Source organism: Nelumbo nucifera, chromosome 7 (assembly GCF_055504915.1).
Source record: "Nelumbo nucifera cultivar China Antique chromosome 7, China Antique-T2T, whole genome shotgun sequence".
Taxonomy (NCBI): domain Eukaryota; kingdom Viridiplantae; phylum Streptophyta; class Magnoliopsida; order Proteales; family Nelumbonaceae; genus Nelumbo; species Nelumbo nucifera.
The window spans coordinates 42316374-42325548 of NC_142655.1; the positions used below are offsets into that span (position 1 = coordinate 42316374).

The 9175-nt window shown below is 44.9% G+C and overlaps 1 non-coding gene across 1 annotated transcript; it reads left to right on the forward strand.

Moving 5' to 3' along the window:
- The first annotated feature begins 5268 nt into the window (after positions 1–5268).
- On the forward strand, positions 5269–5367 carry LOC148790420 (U6 spliceosomal RNA). The gene has a single exon (XR_016079058.1). It is a non-coding gene; the product is annotated as a U6 spliceosomal RNA (small nuclear RNA).
- Positions 5368–9175: the final 3808 nt, after the last annotated feature.

Genomic DNA, 9175 nt, shown 5'->3' on the forward strand with positions numbered 1-9175 from the left:
AGCTAGCAGTTGAGGATAGAAGAAAACTCATTGCACTTTTAAAAGGTATAGAAGTACCCCTATCGCAGAAACTTTAAAGCCCAAAATCAGCCTAACACGCATCTTTCTCGTAGAATTTTGTGTATTTGCCTGGTCATATGACCAGATGTTGGGACTAGATTTAGAACCTGTCCACCACTCCTTATGCTAGATCCCAAATTCCGGCCAGTGAAGTAGCCGCAAAGGATCTTTAAGCTAGAAATAACTCTAAAGATCAAAGAGGGAGTCAAACGACTATTGAAAGTAGGCTTCATCAAACCTATAGTGCATCCTCATTGGCTCGCTAATGTGGTCCTTGCAAAGAAGAAGAACAGACAGTTGAGGTTCGTACCTTCCCGCCTAGTTCCTTAACAATAGTACAACACCCAAATACTAACTCCGCCTTATCGCAGATGTTGCATCGATTTTAGGGACCTAAACAAAGCTTGCTCGAAAGTCGAGTTCCCTCTTCCCATTATGGAGGTATTGATAGACTCAACCACGGGACATGAACTCTTCTCCTTCCTAGATGCCTATAGTGGATACAACCAAATCCTCATGGATCCCGCAGATGCACCCCACATAGCCTTCCGGACACCCATAGGGAACTTCTATTACAAGATGATGCCCTTCAGCTTGAAGAATGCCAGAGCCACATACCAGAGATCGATTACTAGTGTCTTCCACGACATGATCCACAAGGAAATAGAGTGTTACATGGATGACGTAGTTGTCAAAGCAAGGAGAAGAGAAGAACACTCAGAGGTTTTAAGAAAGGTGTTCACGAGATGCAAAGAATTCAAGTTAAGATTGAACCCACTAAAGTGGGCATTTGGGGTACAGTCCAGAAAGTTCCTAGGCTACCGAGTAGATCAAACCGGGATACACCCAGATGAAAGCAAGGTCAAAGCCATCTTAGATCTTTCACCACCAACAAACGAGTCCCAGTTAAAAACATTCCTAGGAAAGATCTCATATTTAAGAAGGTTCATCCCCGACCTCGCGCACACAGCTCTACTGTTGATGAAATTAGTCCATAAATCTGGTGAATTCAGATGGACTCAGGAGTATCAAAATACTTTTGAGCAACTAAAGGCAACACTGGCTAGGGCACTGATGATGTCACCAACCAAAGACGGGAAAGAATTCAGAATATACAACGCAACAAGGACATAGGCCATAGGATGCCTACTAGCACAAGAGGATGAGGGCAAAGCGGAACTCCCCATATATTATACTAGTAGGACCCTCAAACCAATGGAGAAGAATTATTCCCACATGGAGCAACAATGCTTGGCCCTAGTGTTTTCTACACAGAAATTTAGGCACTACATCCTAGGGCAAAAGGTGGGGCTCATCACACGAAATCACCCAATTAAGTTCTTCATGGATAGACCTCCTCTTTCTAGCAGACTCATCAAATGGATGATGTAACTCAATGAGTATGTGATAGAGTACATAGCCTAGAATTATTAAGCGTCAAGCTATAGCAAATCTACTGGCCACTTTCCCATCGAGCATTGACTTTCCTATATTAGATGAGGATCCTGGAGAAACACCCATGGTTTCCCTAGCCAAAAGTAGAGAATAGGTCTTTACCTTCGAAGGGAATAGCATGACCACATCGGCCGGCGCTAGAGTAACCCTAACCTCGCCTGATGGACAAACCTCCGCCTACTCCTTTAAGCTTCAGTTCCCCTATTCCCACAATAGAGAAGAATATGAAGCATTGGTCCTTGGCCTGATCAAAGCAATAGAAGCTGGCGCAAAGAAAATAAAAGTAATGGGTGATGCCAAACTAGTAATCGGGTAGCTTGATGGAAGCACAACGATGAAAGAGCTAACCATCCTACCATACAGGACACTGATCCAGAAGCTAATCCGCAACATGGATGTAGACTTCAAACACCAGAATAGAGCCAAAAATAGGTTTGTTGATGCATTAGCTACCTTAGGATCAAAGATACAAGCCAGCCTAGAGCCAATAGAGATTACCATCCAATCGGTTGACAAACAATCAACTTTCACCCTACGGGACCGAGTGGAAAATGAGGAACAAATAGCAGCAGACGATTGGAGGTATGAAGTAATGTATAGGAAAAAAATTCAGGCCATAGGGACACAAGACATCAGGTTAATCGCAAAGTTCTAACTAGTGAATGGGGTGTTGTACCACAGAGAATCAAACGACATAAGGACAAGTTGCCTGGGTAAGTCAAAGGCGGAATCGGTGTTGAATGAAGTTCATAAGGCCAGTTGCGGGGATGTTACAATTACCCTATTCCGCAAACTGTAGAGGTTAGGGAATTACTAGCCCGCAATGAAGTGGGACTCTGCTAAGGTACAAAGAGAATGCAACAAATGCATCCCCTAGACAGATGACAAAGAATGTTTAGCAATTTGTGAAGAGGATTGGAGACGAATGTATATAGAATACATGTGGGAACACACTCTGCCATTGACATTGCACTAAGGAGAAAGCTACTATCTAAGGTCAAGAGGTTCTATCTCCAAGATGGAGTGTTGTACAGAAAATTGCACGCAGGAAAACCTTTGCGATGCTTAGCCGGTGAAGAGATCGATGACGTACTAGAAGCAGCCCATAGTTCTGAACCTGCAACCCACCAAGGCCAGCTCGCTTTACATAACCACATCCTACACCTCGGTTTCTATTGGCTGACTACGGTGGAAGACATACAGCGGCATGTGGGCCGATGTCATAAGTGCCAAATGCATTGCGAAAGAATCCACAAGCCTACCAACAACCTGCATCCTGTCATCACACCCTTGCCCTTTCACACTTGGGGGGTAGATCTCATTGGAAAGATACACCTGTTAGACAGTTTTGTATGCCCTTAGCTTCAATCAGAATGATGTACTTTATGAGTTTATTGTAAATGAATAAAGATACATATTTGATTCATGTTCCCTTGGTATGTTTCTGTGTAATACCCTTAAACTGGACACTTAATGAGACTCGTGTTAGTTTAGAATGTTCACAGCCAGTGGGTCGGTCTGGGGAGACCTATCCTGACAAGGCTGACATTGTAGTGCCACCAAGTCGGTTGGGGTGGCTTGTCTCAGCTGCCAGGGTGAGACCCTAGGCACATACAGTGTAGGATTAATTGAATCATTGAACTGGACCAGATTTCCAGTATTGCCCTGGACCTTGGAGATTGATGGGCAAAACTGGAAAGTTACACCCGACCCCTAGACTCGATTATGATACTGCACTAGGTGTCGGATTGGGCTATCTTTGATGTACCAATCAGTGAGATCCTTAGCGGGGGTCAAAACCTGGGTATGTTAGGACAGTCCGAGAATTCATCTGAGTGGGTGATCATAATGACAGGATCAGCCCCTTTGTCGGACAAAGGTAATGATCGGGGATGCACTCTCACTGATGGAAACCAAGACTGCCGGTAGCCGATTTCAACCGTTGAGATTTGTTTTGCAAAATATATTTTATATAAGATATAAAAGAATATATATATATGGTTTCTAAAATGTTTGCAAGAAGGTTTTAATTCCCGGGATCCATATAAGTGGAGAGTGCAACACTGTTCCTTGCAGCCGAGGGAGAGGTCCTCTCTTGTCGGGCAGTGTATGATCATTATGGGCTGAGAGGTTAAGTGTAAGACCATTGAGGATAATGCCTGATGGGCTAATCTTGCATCTGCCCACAGTCCCTGGGTGTTACAAGGTGGCTTGGCCCAGGGACCTCTTAGGGTAAGTGTTGGGCCCGTAGAGCCCATTTGATGGGTTTCAGGGGGTGCACTGTCTTTAACAGTGTATTTGGCCAGGCCTTGTAACAAAGGCTGGGCCGAACCCATGTGGCTGATGTGTAGATCAATGCTTGGGTCCCACGCCATACAAGGAAGCCCAACTGGGCAGCAGTTAAGAGGGTTAAGTGAGCACATAAGCTTAATGGGCCTAAAGCCCATTTCGAACTGGGCTGCTTATTTAGTTAATAAAGGGGCGAAATCTGAAGTGGATCAGCTAATAGGATTGGGCTTTGACCCTATCCACTTAGAGAGTCCAAGATCTAAATAAGATTTAGATCTGGAAACCTCCTAATCAGATTAGGAGATGGCTGATCTGATCTCCAGATAAGATAAGGATTATCCCTTATCACTTAAAGGGACTTCTAAACCAAATATGATTTGGATTAGCAACTCCTAATCTGATTAGGAGCTGATCCCTTTAAGACTATAAAAGAAGAAGGGGGCGGAAGCCTTGAGAGACACAATACACACAGATCATCAGGTTTCTTAGGTGCTGAAATCTAGAAGAGAGAATTCTGCTCCCTGCAAATACTCTCTTGCCGCCTCCCTGTTCTTGCCGCCCTACTTTCCAGTTCAATCTCCACTTGTGGGAGAAGTCAAGATTGGATCTTGACATCAGCCCTTTGAGAAAGGATTGAAAGGAAGCTGTGCTCACGTGCCATCTTGCTGATTCTTGCGAAGGGCAGAGTTCTTGGAGAAGAACACTGCTGATTCTGCTCCACCTGCACTGTGCCATCTTCAGTGGGAGTAGTCTTTGGATCCTTCCTTGGGCGTGAACACCTTCGTTGGGAGATATTACTTCTCCGTATCAAGTATAATCCTTCCCACTTCTTTTTCGGTTCAGATCTGGTTCAGTTTATGGTTCAGAATTGATCCTTGAAAATATGATTTTCTAAATGGGGAATACGATTCCCAGTTGAAGGGAGAGAAAAATTTTTGAAATTCGCCCCTTATTCCGCAATCTTTTGGGCGTCCATAGGATGGATCTCTCATCCCTTCAACATCCACCTTCTAGGGGGTACTATTTCATCATCGTAGCCACAGACTACTTCACCAAGTGGGCAGAAGCCATTCCCCTACGATGAATCTGTGCAGCCAACATAGCAATCTTTTTGAGACAAAACATAGTCCACAGATTCAGGGTACCAATGTGGATACGGACCGATAACGACCTGTCCATCAAAAATCAAGAAGTCTGTGACCTCCTAGGGCAGTATAGGGCAAGATTAGGAACATCTACAACATATTACCCCTAGGAAAATGGTTAGGTAGAGGCCACAAACAAGACACTACTAAGAACTAATGGAAGATAAACTTCATACACTCTGTCTAATTGCAATGAACTAATGGAAGATAAACTTCATTTGTCTCTACATTGACAATAAAACTTTGCTAACAAACAAAACTTCGTTCCTCCAAACAATGTTGCGATCAAAATCCAACCTATGCTACCTACTCATACCATGATTGAGCCCAGCTAACAATAAAATTGGAATGATACAGGGAAGATTGGCATGACTCCTGCACAAGGATGGCACACATCCACGAAATCATCGGGGGGCTTCATTGACAGAATGCATGACCACCCCCCACCGAAATTCACAAACAAAGATACCCACTCCCATAGAAAAATCTAGGAGATCAAATTTCACCCATGCAACATTGACAATATTATAACACTTGCACTAACAATTGTGACAAAGTTAGCATCCACTACACAACTCATCAATTGTTTGCATTAAGGCAACAACCCACAACACTTGGCATCTCTAAATAACCCACAATAAAGCGACATTCTGCTCACCTTCAATTAGGATAAAGCCAACTATGGAATTCCTTAACTTACGCCCACTGCTACATCTCTATTGCATGACAAGTATAAACACGAGAGCAGCATACCGCGATCAAGTTTTCTACATATCCAAACTATGGATTATCGCTCACGGAGTCCAGCCAAAAGACTCAGTTATAACAAACATCACACTTAATAACCCCTATAAGCACACTAGTAACCTTGCTTAATTACCTTAACACACTGCTATATACGCTACCACATATGACAAGAAATACACAATGTGACTGACAAGGTTAAACACAATTGAATTCTTTACAATATATGACAATATTGTTATTGAACAAAATTATCATCATACACAAATCAGACTACCCCGGAACATTCCATTACAGCACAGCACGGCCAGCGGTCGTTTGGCCCACTCCTTCTGAATGGCAGATATAGCATCCAACACCCCACTAGTGTCTTCAAATTTCTTCAAGTTCTCCAACTCCGCCTTGTAGTCTTTGAGGATCAACTCCTACCATGCACATTCTTCCCTTAAATCCCCGAGCTTCTTCGTGACTTTGATGACGGCTGCCTCAACTACCCTCTGGCGCCCACGAACATCCTTCATGGACCGGAGTAGATCCATTTGAGGTATGTCCCGACTAGCCATCCAAGAAGCATGCGCTAACACCACGATATGCTCCTTGATCCAGTCCATGAAGTAGCCCATCAATGAAAAAGCTCAACACGCCTCCAACCAGTAGGCGAAATAAGTCCATGACAAATCCTCTAACGGATGGAACATTACACGACTCATTAGCATGGAAGCAGTGTTTAGAGCAGGACCTACGACCTCGGGGTGCAGCCTTCCTTCTGATAACCACTCTGCACGAATCGCACTTGATGCGAACTCGGCAACTACGCTGGAAATGTTGTACTGCATGCTTTTGCCCTAAACCAACACCGGATCCACCACCGGAAAGTGCAGCAATGGGAGGTTGTGGTTACCACAGTACTCCAGTAATTCTTGTCGTATTTGGGCCAGCTCCTCCTCGTATGACGATTCCTTGGGGGAAAAAATAAACTCTGGTTCTATGTCTCCATCTCCCTAGTGGTGTTCCAAATCTTCTGAAGCCTCAGGCACTGCAATGTCGTTGACCTCAGGCTGTGGAGGAGCATTCTCGGAAGCACCGCTAGTTGCAACGGGGGACTCAGAGGCATCAACATCATCAACAATGGCAGATTCTACATGCTGTGTTGCTGCCTCTAATCCCATAGCCGACTAATTGGCATGGTGTATCTCTTGGACAATAGAGCCACAGACGTCATGGCCACCTTCAACATCTTGAGCAACCACGGGTTCAACCCTAGGGGCGTTGCCCTCAACTCCTCGGCTAGACACCTGAAGAAAGGCGTGTCTGGCACCTCGGCAAGAAATTCAGAGAAGAGAGCCTATGGTAAAGTCAGATACAAGCAGTCAGCCTAACGAGACTGGTCATGGGCCATGTAACGAACAGACAACGAAATACAACTATGACTTACCTCTTGACCCGCCTCAAAACAAAAGACTATTTCATAGTTAGTCCTTGCAACATATAATAAACATAACTGACTACAATTAAGACATGGGCTTAAGTACTCACCAAACCTGACTCGACAGAGGAGGCTTCTAGGGCCTCTATCGTCTGCTCCAAAGGGACCACCGGAGCATCTGTGACAGCCTGATCGCCATCACTCCCGACAAGGTGCAAAAACGAAAAGACAAACCAGCTTAGCACAATTTCATTTCAACACAACCTAGAAAGAAAAACATAGCACAACTTACAAGAAGCTTACCAAATCATCATTTCCAAGATCTCGCTTTAGGCGTGGGGGAGTCTTCCTCTTCATTCGCTTGCTCGAAAATTGAATGATAGCTCCCCTAGAAGAGGATACTACAACCGCTAGCTCCGCCGGCTTCACAACTGGAGTAGCCCATTCCACAGGAGCTGTTGCTAGAGCCCCCTGGCCATCTATAGGCGCATGCAATGAGGCGATAGTTGGAGGTTCTGGCATCGCACTGGACCATGGAGGGCAGGGCACCCTCACAGACCTTAACCCTCTTCGCAATAGGGGGATGACTGCTTTACCCCTCCTCCAACACTAGAGGCCCCTTCTTGCACTTGGCCCCAACCCTCTCCGACGACTGTGGCATGGTAGGGGTTGGGATGGCACCATAGTTGGCGGCGTGACCCTCTAGAGGGGCTAAGGAATGATGAAGCTTAGAGGTTTTCCTGACTACCTCCTGGAAGCCCATGAATAGTGCACAATGATATGATAACTATAGAACCCTACATCTCAACACCCTAAATAAACCCGCAATCGGCAAATGCGAGCACCTAGAAAAAGCACGATTGTGCTGCCGAGTCCAAAAAATATCCTCTCCCGAGGACTATAGAAACTGGCCACCCAGATCATCATACCCAAACTGACGTATCACCCGATCTGGATAGTAGACAGCCAGTTGTGCCTCACCATTGTGGTCAAGGTAGGCCACCACCTCAGAACACGCGACTAACCGCACTATACCCGCGATAGGACTATCGACATCTATAACACATTGTTGATCTGCGTCGCTAGGAACAGGAGTGCCAACACAAAATGGGATGGCATTGCGAACCGAGTGAGCATAAGGCCTCCATTCAAACCTGTCTAATGAAGCCAACTTCCCACTGGTTTCAGCCATCTTGAAGCTCTTATGACAAGCGGCCTACAACCACCTCTTCCCTCTGCAAAATTCAAAAATTTTATCTTCGAATCCTTCCCCATGTAAGGTTGCTACAGGGACTCGAAAACGGTGGAGCGAGCACAAGGTGATGGCAAGATCGAATCGCTCGCACAAATACATCCATAGAAATGGCACACATATGTAACTGACACGCCTCTTGCAGCTCAGATCCACTAACTGCTGCACAGTGTCGTCCAATTGCTCATAGAGATACCCCATGAACATTGAAGCCAAGTGGTGGGTGCCGAACCCAACCAAAGATAAATAGTCTTGCTCTGGGTTAATAATTTGCAGATAGTGATGAGCAAGGTCATTCTCCATAGGGATTGGGTGGATTTATTTCCAAGTGGATGGATTAAGAGGGGTTGTAAAGCTAAGGAAAATAAGAAAATAGCAGAAAATAAAGATTAAATCGATAGGAGATGGCTTCCGGTTGAAGGGACAAGTTCAGCCTTGATCCTTATCATTGATCATCGATGCAAGGATAGGTTCATATCTTTATAGCTGTTAACAAGCTCTAACAGCCAGCCTCTACTCGTATTAGTCGACAACCAAAACAAGCTCTTTGGTTGCTTCCCTTTGTTTGACAGTTTTGTATGCCCTTAGCTTCAATTAGAATGATGTACTTTATGAGTTTATTGTAAATGAATAAAGATACATATTTGATTCATGTTCCCTTGGTATGTTTCTGTGTAATACCCTTAAACTAGACTCTTAATGAGACTTGTGTTAGTTTAGAATGTTCACAGCCAGTGGGTCGGTCTGGGGAGACCTATCCTGACAAGGCTGACACTGTGGTGCCACCAAGTCGGTTGGGGTGGC